This window comes from Triticum aestivum, chromosome 4A (genome assembly GCF_018294505.1).
Source record: "Triticum aestivum cultivar Chinese Spring chromosome 4A, IWGSC CS RefSeq v2.1, whole genome shotgun sequence".
NCBI lineage: Eukaryota > Viridiplantae > Streptophyta > Magnoliopsida > Poales > Poaceae > Triticum > Triticum aestivum.
Window position 1 is genome coordinate 573,021,868 of NC_057803.1, and position 19,316 is coordinate 573,041,183.

A 19,316-nucleotide genomic window follows, 5' to 3' on the forward strand; every position below is an offset into this window, starting at 1 on the left:
TTATGAAATATAGTAAGGCTGTATTTATACTTTTGCCGGAAAGTAACGTGATGCCTCCTGTGCGGCCGTTTATGTATATATGTATATAACCTGAAAGATTGCAGTCGTTGGCTTCAACCCCCACGCATATAATGCGGAGGTGCTCGCAAAAAATGCGTGTTCACACTTAACCCAACGTCTTGGTCCTATTAAGGAGGTGATAGCGCAGCGAACGAGGCAACCGGACTATAATGCTTTAACACTTTCACTTAGCCATAGGAGTTTGACAGTGGGGCTACTAGATAGCCCCTGGTGGCTCCGCACTCTCCCGATCTCGGGGTGCGTACATGCCTGGCCGGAAAACGGCCCTTCGTTAAGGCGGAGGAATTCTAACATTCTGATAGGTCATCGAGTGGTTGACCAGTCTCACGCTATATCATGACAGTCAGTTTTCGGCTTTCTCTACTGAGGTGCTCGTCCGGATGAACCAGGGCACAATCGCAGTAGTTCTCCTGGTGCTGCCTTAGCCGATAAAGCGGAACGTAAGGCACCAAAACACAGGAGCTGGGCAAACCCAACATTTGACCAAAGACAATGATTCGGAGCTGATGCATATAAGGCCAAACTCGCGACGCCGAACACTCCCTAAGGTATTCGGTCTTTATGGTATAAACCGGGCCTAAATAGTGCCCTTTGTAAGAAGCCCCTTGTGTCCAGGTACGTGCATTACTCTGACATGGCCACATGCCAAGACGTCAGCATCCTTCTCAATTGTACTGAGAATTCGAGGGATGTGTATCAACAAAACACAGTAAAAAAGGTTTCACGCAGGGTCTTAATCTAAAAAGAATCCTTGGAGCGGGTCCTTGCTGCACGTCTGCGCCTGTGTCTCCGTTGTGCCGTATCCTAGACGGGTGTAGCACGATGATCATCTGTAAAAGAGAGGAACTTAGGTGAAAAAGTTGTCGTGCAAAAAGATAGTTTTTAAAGAAACCATGTATAACTAGAAATGAGTAGAAATTGCCACTTGTCTGCGCGCGTTGAGCCCCTTGTATTTGTAATAGGGGTGTGGCCATCAATCCGGTACAAATTACATATAGCAGCGTCGGACTCGTCTAACCGCGTCCGTGGTCTTGACGACCTATCAGATGCTTTAGTTGGTGAGGCTGTTTTTAGTGTGCGGCTGCCAAGGCAGTCGCATTCTCTTCGGCGCGCAAAGATCGCTTAATACTTCCGTTCACTGTAATGATGCCACGTGGACCGGGCATCTTGAGCGTGAGGGAAGCGTAATGCGGTATTGCATTAAAGCGAGCAAAAGCTTCGCGTCCAAGTAGTGCTTGATAACCGCATTGGAACGGAGCAATGTGGAAGGTTAAATGTTCGCTACGGGAGTTATCGGGGAAGCCGAATATAACCTTTAGTAGCAGGGAGCCCGTGCAGTGAGCCCCTGGGCCTGGCGTTACTCCTTTAAAGGTAGTGTTGCTATGGCAAATTTTCGTTGGGTCTATCCCCATTTCACGGATTGTATCCTGGTATATCAGGTTTAAACTGCTGCCACCGTCCATAAGGACTCGTGTAAAGTGTATCCGTAAATTATTGGGTCTAATACCAGGGGAGCCCATCCTGCCCGCCGGATACTTGCTGAGTAATCACGATGGTCGAAAGTGACCGGTTGAGACGACCAGTGGCAGGGTTTCGCGGTGATAGGCCCTTGGGCATATTTATCTGGGAGGGCCGCTTTGCTTCCCTTGATCACGTGTAATACGTTGACTGTTTTGACTTCTGATGGAAACTTCTTTTGTTCCCCAGTGTCTTGCTTGAGAGGCTCATCCTCATCTTCGCTTGGTGTATCCTCCCCCTTGTGTACGGCGTTGAGCTTGCCGGACTGCTTGAAGACCCAACATTCTCTGTGGGTATGATTAGCGGGTTTACCAGGGGTGCTATGGATCTGACATACCTGGTCTAGAATTTTGTTCAGGCTGGATAGTTCATCTCTGGCGCCTTTAGAGGGCGGCTTTTGTTGACCTGGCCGAGAGCTTTGGAATCCGGCATTTACCGCCGTGCTCTTCGGGCTGTCTTCTTTATTCCGACGCTTATTATTTTTGCTGCGTCGTGATTTCCCGTTTTCATCTCTAACTTCGGATGTGCTTGGGTCGCTGGTGCTGCATCTGGCTAGCCAGCTGTCCTCACCCATGCAAAAGCGAGTCATGAGGCTTGTTAATGCTGCCATTGTTCTCGGCTTTTCTTGGCCGAGGTGTCTGGCGAGCCATTCGTCGCAGACGCTATGCTTAAAAGCTGCCAAGGCTTCAGCGTCCGGGCAGTCAACTATTTGGTTCTTCTTAGTAAGAAACATGTTCCAAAGCTTTCGAGCTGACTCTCCGAGCTGTTGAGTTATATGACTCAAATCGTCCGCATCCGGGGGTCGGACATAAGTCCCTTGAAAATTTGCCCAAAAAACGTCTTCGAGCTCTTCCCAGCTTCCAATGGAGTTTTCGGGGAGGCTTTTAAGCCAGTGCCGAGCTGGCCCTTTGAGCTTGAGGGGTAAGTACTTGATGGCGTGGAGATCATCTCCTCGAGCCATATGGATATGGAGGATATAGTCCTCAATCCAGACCCCGGGGTCTATTGTTCCGTCGTATGCCTCTATGTTTACGGGTTTGAATCCCTCTGGAAATTCATGGTCCAGCACCTCATCGGTGAAACATAGGGCGTGTGCGGCCCCCCTGTATCTGGGTGTACCGCGTTGTTCTGATGTTTGTTGTGTTACATCATATGCTGGGGCGCACTTGCGTGGTCCATAGATGGATCTGGTTGCGCCGTCCTTTTGGTGCGAGCCCTCGTGTGGATCGCGTATTAGCTTGTGAGTGGCATTGTTTGCCGCTCCATGTTGGCCATGAGGTCGTCTATCCGGCCAGGTGGGCATTTTGATTTTTGGTTGTGGGGGATCTAGGGCCTCCTCATCGAATTCGGGTAGCAACTTCCGCTTCGGGTAGCTCTTGGTGGGGCGATTACCACCATACTTCGATGTTGTGTTGAGTACTTTACTCCATCTGATTTGGAGTGTGTCCTGCGCAACCTTGAGCCTTTGCTTCTGTTTTTTCAGACTCCTCGCGGTGGCAACAAGCCTTTGACGGGCATTCTGCTGCTCCGGGTGCCTGTCCGGCGTTATGTCATCCGGACTATTATCTTTGACAGAATTGGTTTGTTCGGTTTGATTCTCTGTATTGCCGTGGTCCGGCAGTGGTTCACCCTACTCCAACGCTGGGTCTGTGTGATCGTTATTTCTGCCGAGGCAGGATTTGGGGCGGCGCTTACGCCGCCGCTTTGACTGCTTCTCGAGGGGACAAGCCTTCGTTGCGTCCTTCCGTTCCTCGTCGTCGTCTTCTTTTGGTGTGTCCACCATGTATACGTCATATAATGAGGTGGACGTCCAGCGCCCTGTGGGCGGTGGTTCCTCTTCGCCTCCCGCATCGTCGTCCATACCGTTGATGTCTTCGGAGTCAAAGTCAAGCATGTCGGTTGAGTCATCGACAGTGGCTACTAAGTGGGTGGTGGGTGGGCCTCGAATTTCTTCGTCGTCCACATCCCAGTCCTGCCGGACATAGTTCGGTCAGGATTCTCCTGACAAGGAGAGAGACCTTAATGAATTTAGTATGTCGCCAAAGGGCGAGTGCTGAAAAATATCCGCAGAGGTAAACTCCATGATCGGCGCCCATTCGGATTCGATAGGAATGGGCGCAAGCGGTTCGGAGTCCATGGCCGGAGAAGGATCCGGCAGTTTAACAACACGGCTCTCATGCAAGGCAAGGTCGATGTTCGGCTCGATCGCCGCTGAGGGTAAGGCCTCCGTGGCAGGGTCCATCCACCCGTCCGCGGAAGGCACAACTGGCTCTGAATTGAGGGTTGGAGCGGCTGCCGGTGCGATCTCCTTAACACTATCCGATGGGAGAGCTAAGTCATGCTCATCGTGACCGCGTGGCGCACAAGGCAGAGGCTCGAATCCGTCGAAGATCAAATCTCCACAGATATCGGCCGTGTAGTTTAAGCTTCCAAACCTGACCTGGTGGCCAGGGGTGTAACTTTCCATCTACTCCAGATGGCCAAGCGAATTGGCCCGCAGTGCAAAGCCGCCGAGCACAAAGATCTGTCTGGGGAGAAAAGTCTCACCCTGGATGATAGTAGGAGCCATCAAGCCTAACGGCGACGACACAGAGGAACTCTCAATGAAAGCACCAATGTCAGTGTCAAAACCGGCGGATCTCGGGTAGGGGGTCCCGAACTGTGCGTCTAGGCCGGATGGTAACAGGAGGCAGGGGACACAATGTTTTACCCAGGTTCGGGCCCTCTTGATGGAGGTAAAACCCTATGTCCTACTTGATTAATATTGATGATATGGGTAGTACAAGAGTAGATCTACCACGAGATCAGAGAGGCTAAACCCTAGAAGCTAGCCTATGGTATGATTGTATGTTGTCCTACGGACTAAAACCCTCCGGTTTATATAGACACCGGAGAGGGTTAGGGTTACACAAGGTCGGTTACAAAGGAGGAGACATCCATATCTGTATTGCCTAGCTTGCCTTCCATGCCAAGTAGAGCCCTATCCGGACACGAGATGAAGTGTTCAATCTTGTATCTTCATAGTCCAACAGTCCGGCCGAAGGATATAGTCTGGCTGTCCGGATACCCCCTAATCCAGGACTCCCTCAACTACCCCACCGCCGGCCAGGCTATCCCTCCACCCCTCCACACCTCATGTTATTCTCCACAGACTACAGCCCCACGCCGCAACAGAACTAGTTATAAACATTCACCTCCTCTCAATCTGCGACTCCACTGCCGCGTTTTCCCATCTCCGAGTCGTTCCCGTCCGGGGCCTCGCCGTCGTCCACCGCCTCGCTGCGTTCGGTGCGGCGTGGTCAACAAACGAGAGTCATCAGAAGAGGACTGTACGTGGAGAGCCTGACGGCTGGGACCCATGAGGTCCATGGTCGCACGCAAGGAAAGTTCCTCCTTATTAAGCTGAAAAAAAATGTTTCCTCCACCTGACAGCTGGGACCCATTGGCTGTATCTTCGCACGGAAGGTAGTGCCTCCTTGTTTTGCAAAAAAAATTATTCATCCCGTTGACAGCTGGACCCGTCAGATTTGGTTACTGACTTGTGGGCCAACTAAGCGGACGTGTACGCACGGCTTTGTCAACTTAATCAACAAACGATTCTAGCAGCTGGACCGTTGGATGTTAATCCAACAGCCGTGCTCCTTCTTCAACCTCTGTTCTTGCTCCTGTCTCCTGTGGGCGGCACCGGAGCTGTGCTACCACGCACCCGGACCAGTGAAGTTTCCCACTCCTCTCCATCTGCGACTCCACTGCCCCGTCTTCCCCATCTCTGGGTCGTTCCAGTCTGGGTGCGCTCAGCACGGTGTGGTCAACGTGGTCAAAAACCGAGAGCCATCGGAAGATGAGTGTACGTGAGAGGCTGACAGTGGGGATGCACCACGCCCATGGACGCATGCATGCAACGGAACGCGGCGAGGTCAACGTGGTCAAGGAACGACTTCCATTGGAAGTATACTGTACGTGGAGAGTCTCAGCTGGGTCCACGGCCGCAGCAAGTAAGTGCCTCCTTATTACGCGGAAAATAATGATTCCTCCAACTGACAGCAGGGACCCACTGGACGGGCCACCGTATTTTGCGAAAAAAACGTTTGTCCCCTGACTGCTGGGACCCACTTGACGGGCCACCATATTTCACGAAAAAAAAACGTTCCCCCCACTATCAGCTCGGACCCACCGGAAGTGCCTCCTTATTACGCACAAAAAATGAATACTCCCCCGGCTAGCTGGGACCCACCTTGGTGGGAGGCTGACTTGTGGGCCTACTAAGTTCACGGGGATGAAGGACTTTGTCAACTTAGTCAATATGAACGATTCTACCTCCAGTGACCGTACGATGTCCATCCAACGGCCGTAGTGCTTCTTCAACCTCTGGTCTTCTTGCTCCAGTCGCCCAAAGCAGCGCCGGTCATGTCGCATGCTCCTGCCTCTAGTGGCCGGCTGTGCTGCCGTGGAGGCCTCACCGCCCCCTACTATTCCCATCGCTGGCCAGGCCCTGCGGCGACAGCAGCCTCACACCACAGCCGAACCAGTGAACCCTCATACTCCTCTTCGCGTAGGCTTCCACTGCCGCATCTTCCCCGGCTTCACGTTGTCCCCTTCTTAGGCCTCGCCGTCGTCCACCGCCGTGGTGCTCTCCGCGCGGCGTGGTCAATGTGGTCAAGGAACGACTTCCATCGAAAGAGTACTGTACGTGGAGAGGCTGACAGCTGGGTCCACGGCCACAGCCCAGTTTTTTTGTGATTTGCCAAGTAAGTCGCTTTGTCAGGCCTGTTGGGCTGCAAATCTTTCAAGATGAGGAGAGCTTTCATTCGGCTGGCCAAGAAAATGGCCCATCAGTAATGAGAAATGAGTTGTACATTTATAAAACACATCAAACCGGCAATTAGTTTCAAATATCTTTTTTTTATTTCGAGATTTTAAATTACATTAATTTTTATGCGTGGAGAATTTGTTAGATTTTATATTGATATACAATTATTTTTAAAATTAGTTTGAATGTGAGTCGAAATTTCGGGATTAAAAATAGTTCGGACCGCACCGAAATATGCAAAATTTCGTATAATTTTTTAACCGTGGCCACAATATGGGTTGTAATGCTAACAAAAAGAATATGGCTCCAAAAAACCTTAATAATTAGCAAATGGGTTGTAAATTATTAGAAATAATGGCAGATGGGTTGTATGTTGTTTTGCACAGATTTGAGGCTTTCCTAAAAAAAGGTTGACGCACAAGCTGTGATTGTTGGATGGCCATCCAACGGCCGTCGTGCTTCTTCAATCTCTGCTCTTCCTGCTCCAGCCGCTCAAATAAGCGCCCGCGGGACTGCCTGCTCCCTCCTCCCCGCGGCCGGCTGTGCTGCCGCACAGGCCTCACCGCCCCACTGTACTCCCATCGTTGGCCTAGCCATCCTTCTACTCACCCACACCTGTTGTTATTCTCCGGCGACGGCAGAAGAACCAGTAAACCCTCATACAGTCGTACTCCCCTCCGCGTGGGAAACAACTGCCGAGTCTTTCCTGCCTCCGTGTCGTTCCCTAGGCCTCGTCGTCGTCCACCGCCCTGGTGCTCTCGGCGTGGCCTGGTCAACATGGTCAACGACCGACATGCATCTGAAGTGGACTATATGTGGAGAGGCCGACAGCTGGGTCCACGGCCGCACGCAAGGAAATGCCTCCTTATTACGCGCAAAATAATGATTCCTCCACCTGACATCAGGGACCCACCGAAAGGGCCTCTATATTTCACGAAAAAAACGTTACCGCCGCTGACAGCTCGGACCCACCAACTATATCTTCGCGACAAGGAAGTGCCTCCTTATTACGCACAAAAAATTGAATACTCCCCCTGTTAGCTGGGACCCAGTATAGTGGCAGGCTGACTTGTAGGCCTACTAAGTTGACGGGGACGGAGGGCTTTGTCAACTTAGTCAATATGCATGATTCTAGCTCCAGTGACCGTATGATGTCCATCCAACGGTCGTACTGCTTCTTCAACCTCTGGTCTTCTTGCTCCAGCCGCCCAAACCAACGCCGGTCGTGCCTCGTGCTCCTGCCTCCCGTGACCGGCTGCGATGCGGCGGAGGCCTCACCGCCCCCTACTACTCCCACCATTGGCCAGGCCATCCCTCTACTCACCCACACCCCCTGTTATTCTGCGGCGACGGCAGCCTCACACCGTAGCGAACCAGCCTCTACGCGTGGGCATCCACTGTCGCGTCTTCCCCGGCTCTGCGTCGTCCCCTTCCTAGGCCTCGCCGTCGTCCACCGCCCTGGTGCTCTCGGCGCGGCGTGGTCAACGTGGTCAAGGAACGGCTTCCATCGGACGTGGACTGTATGTGGAGAGGCTGATAGCTGGGTCCACGGCCGCAGCAAGGAAGTGCCTCCTTATTACGTGCAAAATAATTATTCCTCCACCTGACAGCAGGGACCCACCGAACGGGCCACCGTATTTCGCGAAAAAAACATTTGCCCCTGACTGCTGGGACCCACCAGCTACATCTTCGCACGCAAGGAAGTGCGTCTGGGGAAAAAAACGATTCGCCCCCCTGACTGCTGGGACCCACCAGCTACATCTTTGCAGGCAAGGAAGTGCCTGATAGTCGAGACCCACCTAGTTGAAGCATACGTAGTGTTATCATTCTGGTCGCGAACGTGTACGTACATATATACTGATGGATGTAGAGGCGTGCACGTGTCGTAGTAGAGGCGCGTACATGTCGTAGTAGAGGCGCGCACGTAGCATGTTGCTACCTGTTGAGCTTGCGTTGGATTTCCCCGAAGAGGAAAGGATGATGTAGTAGAGTAGCGTAAGTATTTCCCTCAGTTTTTGACAACCAAGGTATCAATCCAGTAGGAGGCCACACTCAAGTCCCTCGTGCCTGCACAAAACGATAGCTACTCGCAACCAACGCGATTAGGGGTTGTCTATCCCTTCACGGTCACTTATGAGAGTGAGATCTGATAGATATAATATTTTTGGTATTTTTGGTATAGAGATGCAAAGTGAAAACTAAAAGGCAAAGTAAAAAAGCAAAGCAAGATTAAAGTGGTGGAGATTGATATGATGAGAATAGACCTGGGGGCCATAGGTTTCACTAGTGGCTTCTCTCAAGAGCATAAGTATTCTATGGTGGGTGAACAAATTACTGTTGAGCAATTGACAGAATTGAGCATAGTTATGAGAATATCTAGGCATGATCATGTATATAGGCATCACGTCCGTGACAAGCAGACCGAAACGATTCTGCATCTACTACTATTACTCCACTCATCGACCCCTATCCAGCATGCATCTAGAGTATTAAGTTAAAAACAGAGTAACGCTTTAAGCAAGATGACATGATGTAGAGAGATAAATTCATGCAATATGAAATAAACCCCACCTTGTTATCCTCGATGGCAACGATGCAATACGTGCCTTGATGCCCCTTCTGTCACTGGGAAAGGACACCGCAAGATCAAACCCAAAGCTAAGCACTTCTCCCATGGCAAGAAAACCAATCTAATAGGCCAAACCAACTAATAATTCGAAGAGACTTGCAAAGATAACCAATCATACATAAAAGAATTCAGAGAAGATTCAAATATTATTCATAGATAGACTTGATCATAAACCCACAATTCATCGGTCTCAACAAACACACCGCAAAAAGAAGATTACATCGTATAGATCTCCATGAGAGAGTGGGAGAACTTTGTATTGAGATCCAAAAAGAGAGAAGAAGCCATCTAGCTACTAACTATGGACCCGAAGGTCTGAGGTAAACTACTCACACTTCATCGGAGGGGATATGATGATGTAGAAGCCCTCCGTGATGACGGCCCTCTCCGGCGGAGCTCCGGAACAGACCCCAAGATGGGATCTCGTGGATACAAAAAGTTGTGGCGGTGGAATTAGGTTTTTGGCTCCGTCTCTGTTCGTTTGGGGGTACGTAGGTATATATAGGAGGAAGAAGTACGTCGGTGGAGCTCCGAGGGGCCCATGAGGTAGGGGGCGTGCCCTTAGGGGGGGGTGCCCCCCACCCTCATGACCGCCTCTCTGATGCCTTGGCATAGGGTCCAAGTCTCCTGGATCACGTTCGGTGAGAAAATCACGTTCCCGAAGGTTTCATTCTGTTTGGACTCCGTTTGATATTCCGTTTCTTCGAAACACTGAAATATGCAAAAAAACAGCAATTCTGGGTTGGGCCTCCGGTTAATAGGTTAGTCCCAAAAATAATATAAAAGTGGAAAATAAAGCCCAATATAGTCCAAAACAGTAGATAATATATCATGGAGCAATCAAAAATTATAGATACATTGGAGACGTATCACATGTACATGTACGTACAGCGGCCAGGGTGCAAGAAAGAAAATACGGCCACGTATGTGTACATACGGGCGGGGTCTCGAACGTCTACTCGCGCATATGTACGGCCAGGGCTCGTGTACATGGCTGGGTCAGAACGGAGAAACAGCGTCGTCGTCGTGTTCATGGGGAGGCAACGGAATGCGTTGTGTTCATGGGGAGGCAACGGAATGCGTCGTGTTCATCGGGAGGCAACAAAATGCATTGTGTTCATCGGGAGGCAACGGAACGCGTGGGAGCCAACCGGATGGGTCGGAACGGAATTCGTGGTCGTGTTCATCGGGAGGGCTTGGACGGAACAGGCGATGGAAACGAGGCCTGGCGTACCGCAGAACGAAGGAAACGGACCTCCTGCGGTCGAAATGGGGGTCCTGTTGATCGGGAGGGGTGTGGCGTACCGCAAAATGGAGGAAACGGACCTCCTACGGTCAAAACGGGGGTCCTGTTGATCGGGAGGGGTGTGGCGTACCGCAAAACGGACGAAACGGACTTGTGTTGGAGCGCTACGGTCGAAGCGGGGGTCCTGTTCATCGGGAGGGGTGTGGCGTACCGCAAAATGGGACTCCACGGGATACTGTTCATTTCCACCGTCGACCTCCTCCAGCCTCCACCGCGCGCTACTCCACCAACTACTGTTCAACCACCCCTCCACGGGCACCCCTCCACCGTCTACTGTTCATCCAGCCCTCCACACCACGGGGTCCTGTTCAACCACCCCTCCACGGGCACCCCTCCACCGTCTACTGTTCATCCAGCCCTCCACCACACCACGGGGTCCTGTTCATCCAGAGGCAACGTCACCGCTCACTGTTCATCGACCCCCCCCCCCCGCAACACTCACTGTTCATCCCAGAGGCAGCATTGATCGGCTTCGGTTAGCAGCAGTAGCGAAGGAATCACTCGATCAGGTTCAGTTAACAACCATCGATCGATTGCTCGGGTTCAGTAACGCGTAGCCTGTAGTGCAATCGCTCAGGTTCAGTTAGAGCCAACGCCTCGCACACACGCGCGTACGTGTATGAGATAAACGTGCATCAATCGGCCCCCGACCTCCCACCGTAACTGGGAACTCCCCGAAATTTTCCTTGCCCTCACTTCTACCACGGTTTTTTCCGTCATGGACGGCCCAAAGAATGTCATGCAGTTGCGTCTCCGGCCCGCCCAAGATGAAAAGCCGATTTTCTATCATGATTTTTTGTCATAGAAGTAGGAGCCCACAACATCTATGATGATACCGGGTTTTGTCACAATTATCATCATAGAAGTGTCATATGTATGACAGAAAAAAATTTCGTTTGGCCCAAAATGTCACGGATGTGTCTTTTTTTTGTAGTGAAGGGTCGAAATGCGGATCTTTACCAAGGACATATGTACCTAAAAGCACCAAGTTAATATTAGAAGCTAAATAGCAATTGCACAATGATGTAGTACAACACTCTTTTATAATATGTCTATATACATCCGTTTGTGGTAGTCCATTTGAAATCTCTAAAAAGACAAATATTTAGGAATGGAGGGAGTATCTTATAACATCCAATGTACTCCAATATTAGATGAATTAACATCTTATATTATGGGCCGGAAGGAGTTTAGTTCATTCTTAAAAATTATTTGCTGTTGTATCCACGGGTTACAGTTAGTTTGAGCTAGTTCGGGCTCAAATAGCCCTAAAGTATATCTAAGCACGAGGGCTAGTTTGAGCTAGTTGCATCTATAACCCACCCAAAAAAACTAGTATCCAACCCAAGAGGTGCTAATTGGAGCTAGTTCTCCTAGTGCATTTATTGTCAATCGAACCCTGCCATCCAAACAACTCTTTGGATGGAGTTAGTTCAGGGTTAGTAATGAGCTAGAAACTAACTCTAACCTCTAGCTAAGTCGAGTATCCAAACAGGGTTGTGTTGTTGTTGCTGCTCTTCTACATATATCTAGACATCATTAGAACATTAATGTAACACTCTTCCTTGTTGCTATGTAGCCTAGGATTGCATATTTAGACATTAAGTACAGTGCATGTTGCTATGTAGCCTCAAATATATTACATATGGCCCTAGTTAACCTAAGGAAAAATGGGTGCAGATATATTCAGTTAAAAGTCCGATTCACCGATTAGTCACTTATCAGCCACCGGCCTATATGGTACCAGCTACGAATATCCTGAACAGTGAGCAGATATAAGCCATGGGATGAAACTAACCTCAATGGAAAACATCAGTCGTTCCCAAAATTATCCTGTGTAGGTACATCAAGAAGCATGTTAAGCACAACAAGCTAAACATCAACCAAAATTACACATGGCAGACAAAATAATCTCTAAAAGATAGCTTCAGTGTGCGGGTTTAAGCACGCTAGTAAAGCAAAACAAGTGGAAAGGTGTGCTAACTGCAACTGGCCTAACATTTAACAACAAGCAAACATGGTCATTCAAACTGGTATTGTGCCGGTCTAAGTACACTGGTTATGGTTAAATAAAAATGGAAAGGCGTGTTAACTACAAGATGCAGCAACCAAATGTAGTCATTCATAGTGGTATTGTTGAAACTTGTACTGATGAAATTGAACTGCACAATTCATACTTGCACATATAGAACATCACGTTGTGAATAACTGTAATAAACAAGGCATACTACGAACAACCAAAGATATCATTTGAAACTGAACATATGCTAACTACAAACAACCGAACAATCAAAAAACTTTAAAAGAGGCATATGCTAGGTATAATAGGCTTAATAGCAAGCAAATATATGCATTCCTATCGGTGTGTTTAAAACTAGATTGATGAAATGTACTGCATAGTAAATAATTGCACATATAGAGCATCACATTGTGAACAACTGAAATAAACAAATCATGGGTTTCCTCACTTGTCACAGATGGGCTCGTTCCCGTGGGAAGAGCACGGACCCTGGATGCACTCCATGTTGTTGCAGATGGGCTCCTTCCCCTTGGAAGAGCACGGCTGTAGGATGCCCTCCCTGATGTCGCACACGGGCACTTTCCCCTTGGAAGAGCAGATGGGCTCTTTCCCCTTGGAAGAGCCAGAGAGTGTGCCCTCCTCGTGGTCGCCGTCGATGAGGTCTGACTTGGAAGCTGTGGATCCCAAGCCAGCGTCGCAGAACGTGTCCTTCAGAAATGACAAAAGGGGCTCGATGGCGATGTAGAATGGCAAATTGTTGACAACGAGCCAGATGAGATCAGCGGCGGGGCCATGGATGAGATCGACGGTGGTTGAACCCGAGGGGTTGGGGGTGGGCCACTTAACCTGTGACACAGCCCGCCTCAGGGCGTCGCTGTCGATGACCTCGATGTCGTAGCCAGTGAACGAGACATGCCCGCATACTCCAGCTCGATGCTTGAGTGTCTGCCGCCAGTAATGGTCGTCAGCTTCCTCGGCGACGTCGGGCGAAGAGACCGCTATACACCAGTCGGATCACGGGTTCTGGTAAAACCCTCAAGGTTCAAACACTGGAGTGTGCGCGAAGATTTCCTCCCTATCGATCCACGCCCTAGCTCGCTAAGATCTCGCGGGCGAACTTGACAAACTCACAACACAAAAGACACAAGATTTTTACTGGTTCGGGCCACCATTGCGGTGTAATACCCTACTCTAGTGTGGTGGTGGTGGATTGCCTCTTGGGCTGATGATGAACAGTACAAGGGGAAGAACAGCCTCCTAAGGTTGAGGTGCTCTTGTGCTCAGCGTGTGGCTAAGGATTGGCTAAGGATCAGATGAGGATCCGATGAGTTGGCCTCTATGGTGGTGGCTAGCTCTACTTATATAGGCCCTGGTCCTCTCCCCAAATATTGAGCGGGAAGGGACCAACAACGGCTAATTTGAAAGGGGACAGCTAGTACATCTTATCCTGACAAAAGCGGTCTTCGCCTGTGAAAGGCTCCGGTGGTGACGCCGTCTTGGGCTCCATGGTGACCTCCATCCTGCCGTCCTGCTGGTCTTGGTTTCGTTGCGCTGATATGGAAGCCTTTGCTTGATGCCTCAGTACTCCGCGCCTGCGCTTGCCTCCTTAGCACCAAAGAGGAAACAAGGACGCTGCGCGCGCTGGCGCCCGCCTGATCTTGGTCGTCATGGCTCATGTCACGAGAGCCTCGCGAGGTTTGCCCTGCCTTGATTTCTCCGCTCCTCGCGAGGCAGCCTGGTGAGGCCGCTCCTAAGGAGGTCTTGCGTCGTTCGCCCCACGAGGGTCTCAAATGTCTCGTTGATGAAGATGGGCCATACAGGCCTGCTAGCATAGCCACGCCGTGGGCCGCAGGCAGGCAAGTCTGGGGACCCTCGTTCCTAGAATGCCGACAGTAGCCCCCAGGCCCAAGGCGCGCTCGGGCTTGGCTTCAAGGCGAAGCCAAGGGTCAAGCGCGGAGCGCCACGGGCCCCAAAAGCCTGCGGCCTTCATCGACGCGTGGCGGTTGATTGGACGTGGGCGTCTTCGCTTCCCCATGCTGCCTCGGCAACTGCCCAACTTGACAAAAGGCTTGCGCGGACAACGCTTGCCTTCACTGTTCCCTGCGAAGGATCACGAAGTACCCCGTGCGGGTGTGTAAAGGGTCTGTAATGTCTTTTCTGTATACCTTCCTTATTATGAAAATTTGCGAACGCATGTCATGTTAAGGCACGGTCTCCCCTTTCTGACGTCGCGATAGCTTGTTGCTCTATGCTGACAAGTCCCGGTCCCCAGGCAGGCTACAACCGTCGCTGGTATGCCAGGTCGCATGTTGTAGTCAAGGCCAGGAGGTGAGCGGCCCGAGGTCCAGTAAGAGCCCCTGAGGCGCGATGCTCAGGAGGTCCCCTTTAGCACTCAAGCGGCCATGGTAAGGCAAGAAAGGGGGCGACATGACCACAACAGGGGTGCGGCGAACGTAACACCTAGGCTCCAATAATTAGTCGGACCATGCGAGTCTCCATTTTCCCATGTTCTCCTTGGTGCTCTACGTCCTCAGGTCCTAGCCCTCGAGCGAGCTCAGCCGCCGCTGGTATTCCAGGTCGCGATGTCATGGTCAAGGCCAGGGGGTGAGGGCTGGAGAGCCATTAAGAGCTCCTGAGTCGCGATGCTCAGGAGCCCCCCTTTTAACGCGCAAGCGGATTGCATGGGAGAAGAGTAAGCTCGTGGTGCCACCTGCTATCCTCCTCATGAGATCCGTGCGACCAGCATAAAGAGAAACATGGTTTGCTGTTATGGTTGCCAGCCTGCCACTGGTTGCACCGCGAGGAAATGAAGGCACTGAGGGCCTGGTGAGGTGACGTGCGCGGAGCGTGGCGCGAGCCAGAGCTCGACCGCTTAGATTTATCGACGTGGCAGGGACGACCCGTGCACCAGCGCCGTGCCAGTGTGAGTAGCCCCCGTGGGAGGTGATAGTCGAGTAGGCGACAGTCATGGATAGGTTAAGCACAGAGAGCAGATCAGCTTGGGTAAATGCAGAAAGATACATGCCACTGGGACGGACCCACACGGCCTGGGAATGATGCAGCCTGAGGGGTGCTCCCAGCTAAATAAACTTGGAAAATGTCACCTGGTTCTGTTGATGAAGGGATGTCGGAGCAGCTGAAGGTACGCGGCGGAAGGGTCACTCCTCATGAGCCACCTGGGCCCTGAGCCTCGGGAGGCTCTGGGGTTCCAGGCAGTTCCTTGAGGACCGTCTCCATCTCCGCCAGGACGGCGCGGTGCCTGGCCTCCTGAGTCGATAGGGTGCGCCGCAAGTTGCGCTGGTAAACAAACGACACGCTCGAAAAGCCAAAAGGCATGCGAACGTAGCTGTGCGGTGGACCCTCGCAGCGGCCCACACGCGAGGGCCAGAAGACCTCCTGAGATGCGGCTCTGTTGAGCACCGGGACATCGATGCAGACGCGCAGCCCAGCATCCTCGCCTGGATGGGGAGCTGCGCTTCGTGAGCGACGGTCTCCACGTATGGCCCTTGCGTCTTGTAGTTCCTGAGTGGTCTTGGTGATGAACTCTTGAGTGGTGGGTGCTCCTTGCCCTGTGTTCTCCTGAGGGAAACGTGCCGTGAAGCACGCCTCCAAGTGGTGCCCGAGCGCCTCCCTCGTGATGTTGGCAAGGTCTGAGGCCCTCCAGAAGAGAGCCCCCGAGCCCTGCCCGAGGAGGGCGCTGGGCGCGCCTCCCTATGCGATGGATGGAGGCGCCTCTGGAGCGGGCGCTGATCCTGACGAGGTTCCAGTTGCGACGCCGCCCTTCTGGGGCCCGGCACGACGCAACTGCTTCTGCTTCTTGGGGATGGCCTCTGGAGGACCCTTGCCCTTGCTGTCGGGGTCGTCGATTGCTGCAGCTCGAAAGGCACGCTCGAGGGAGCACACCGCGTCTCTTTCTTCGCATGGGACCGTGATGATTCCGCCGCTTCCCGACATCTTAAGAACATTGTAGCCGTGGTGTGTCACCGCCATGAACTTGGCCAGGGCTGGATACCCAAGGATGGCGTTGTATGGCAGACGGATGTACGCGACATCGAAGTCGATGAGCTCGGTGCGGTAGTTCTTGCGTTCTCCAAAGGTGACAGGAAGGCGGATCTGCCCTATCGGTGTGGTGGAGCCGTCGGTCACTCCTGAGAAAGGCTTGGTAGGCTGAAGCTGATCATACGGCACTTGGAGGTTGTCGAACGTGTCGACGGACAGGAGGTTGAGCCCTGCGCCACCGTCGATGAGGGTCTTGGTGACTTGCAGGTTGTTGATAACTGGTGAACCAAGCATCGGGAGGGCACCAGCGGTGGCTACGCACTTGAGCTGATCTGCCGAGTTGAAGGTGATGGCGCACTAGGACCACCTGAGCGGGCGCGTGGCCTCAAGCTTGGGGAGGACTACGTTCACTTCACGAGCAAACTGTTTGAAGATACCCTGCGAGGCTGGGGCCTGGGCTCCGCCCAAGATGCAGGCGATATCTCGCGGCTCCTGGAAGCCCCCAGCCCCCTCGTCCTGATAATGGTCGTCATTCCTTCTCGGTGGTGGCGGTAGTGGGGGAAGACCGGCGTTGCCCTGAGGACGATCCTCACGAGGCTGGTCCCTCCAGGCGCCCTCGCGAGGATATGATCCTGCCAGCGGTCCTCACGAGGCCGGTCGCGCCACTCCTGGCGCGGGCCACGGTCGTCCCAGCGCCCGCCTCCATGTCCTCCTCCTCGGCCATAGCCCCGGTCGCTGCGCTCGGGGCGTCGACCGAAGCGTCCTTCATGAATGGCTCTGAGCTCTTGACAGTCACTGGTGTTGTGGGTATTCAGGTTGTGGAAGGCGTCGAACGGTCGGCTGCTCTTGGATGACTTGGGTTGATCTATGCCACGCTTGGTGTCCGGCTCTGCCGCGAGCACGGCTGCTCCCTTGTGCTTCACGTCCTTGGCCTTGGCTTTTTTTCCTCCGTGTCCGCAGCCGGGAGCTCAAGGAGGGAGAGGCACCCTTCCTCAGCTCTTGCGCACTTGGTCGCCAGGTTGAATAGCTCCTGAGATATGCACAGCTCCTCGTGGATAGCAAGCTCCTCCTTCATCTTGACATCGCAGGCACCCTCGGAGAACGCGAAGATGATGCCCTCGTTCGTGACCTTGGGGATCTTGAGGCGAATGTTGTTGAAGCGCTGGATGTACTTCTGGAGGGTCTCTCCTGGTTGTTGCTTGACGTGGCGCAGGTCACCCGCGGCCGGCGGGCGATCGCAAGTGCCTTGGAAGTTGGCGACGAAGCGGTCGCGCATCTCATCCCAGGAGGAGATTGAGCCTGGAGGCAGGTTCAGGAGCCACGAACGGGCGCCGTCTTTGAGTGCCATAGGGAACCAGTTCGCCATGACTTTCTCGTCATCGTTGGCCGCCTCGATGCTCAGCTCATAGAGCTGCAAGAACTCCGTGGGGTCGGGGTGTCGTCGTAGTGAGGAGGCAGACCTGGCTTGAACTTACCCGGGCAGGCGACGCTACGCAGCTCGGGGGTGAAGGCGCGGCACCCCGCCGTGGTTGCCGGGGCCCGTCTTGGAGGTGGAGCTTGGTCCTGATGACCACATGCCGCCACAGCAAGCGGCGCGAGGCCCTGCCGCGGCAAACGATTCTGGCGCAGCGGTGTGAGGAGTGGCAGAGCGTTCTCTTGCGGTCGAGGGACTTCTTGGCAGCTTCTCTCTTCACGCGTGGGTGCCGGACGCGGCGGGTCGTGTCGTGGAGCCACGCGCCTTGGCGCTAGGGCACCGTCTTGGGGCAGAGGTGCTGGAGGCGCTCCGTGAGCTAGTAGAGGTCTTGTCAAAAAGGTTAATTACTGGATTCTGATTTGCATGTTTATGTTAGTACTGAATTTTGATTTGTAGAGTTAAGTGCCCTTAGCCCTCAGGCACTGCCGGGTGCCATCCCCTTGCAACCGCGGCAATTTCCCATGTTGAGGTCTTGAAGATAAATATAACATGACAGAACTTTGATGTACATTTTGGTTTGTCTTCCATAGTGGAGCCATCCACAGTTTTTTCTAAAATGTTCATTACTAAATATTGATTTGCAAGGTTGTGATGGTACTAAATTTTGATTTGCAAGGTTATGGTATTACTGATTTTTTATTTGCAAAGTTAAAATCATTTCTAGGTACTTGAAACATGCTGCAACCAAAGCATAACAAGTTTGCACGATTAAAGAGACATGATAGTTTAGTAGATTGAAAGTGCAGTGCACTCAACAACATGAAATAGAATGAAAATACGATAGCACTAGATTCTCAAATCATTCTCCAGAGCTAACATCATCTGATCACACGTGTAATTGCTAGTGGGTACAAACTCTCACTGATCAACAAAATAAGTAAGAGCGGCGCATGTCTTCGGACTGAACAAATATCATCATCGCACAACAATAATTTTTATGAATTACACACACACACACACACACACACAGAGAGAGAACAACAACAGGCTCGGTTTGGTGAAGAATAACAGCAGGGGAGGAAGACAGAAGGAGCAGCAGGGGCGCTCAGGAAGAAGAGGGGGTGGTGAGAGAAGAGAGGCATCAGAGAGCAGATCAGCCGCCCTGGCCTCTTGCATGGGTGGAGCACGCCACCTCTCTCCCCTTCGGTGTTCAGCCGCGCGTGGGATCAGACGGCCTGGTGGGTCGCGCGCTTCGGCCCCCTTCCTCTCCTCTGGTTCGCGGGTTCAGCCGCGCGTGGGATCAGACGGCGGTCTGGTTGGTCGCGCGCTTGGTTCGTGGGTTCAGCCGCGCGTGGGATCAGACGCCCACCGCTTGCCGTCTGGTGGGTCGCGATAATACAACACACACGCAAAAGTCACGGGCTTTCACGCACCCTGCTACGTGGCCTTCACTAATTGTCCCTCCCTGATTTTAAGTGGCGGGCCCGCCTCACTTTATCAAATCTAAGCCAACCAGATCCTAACCATCCCATAAAAGCA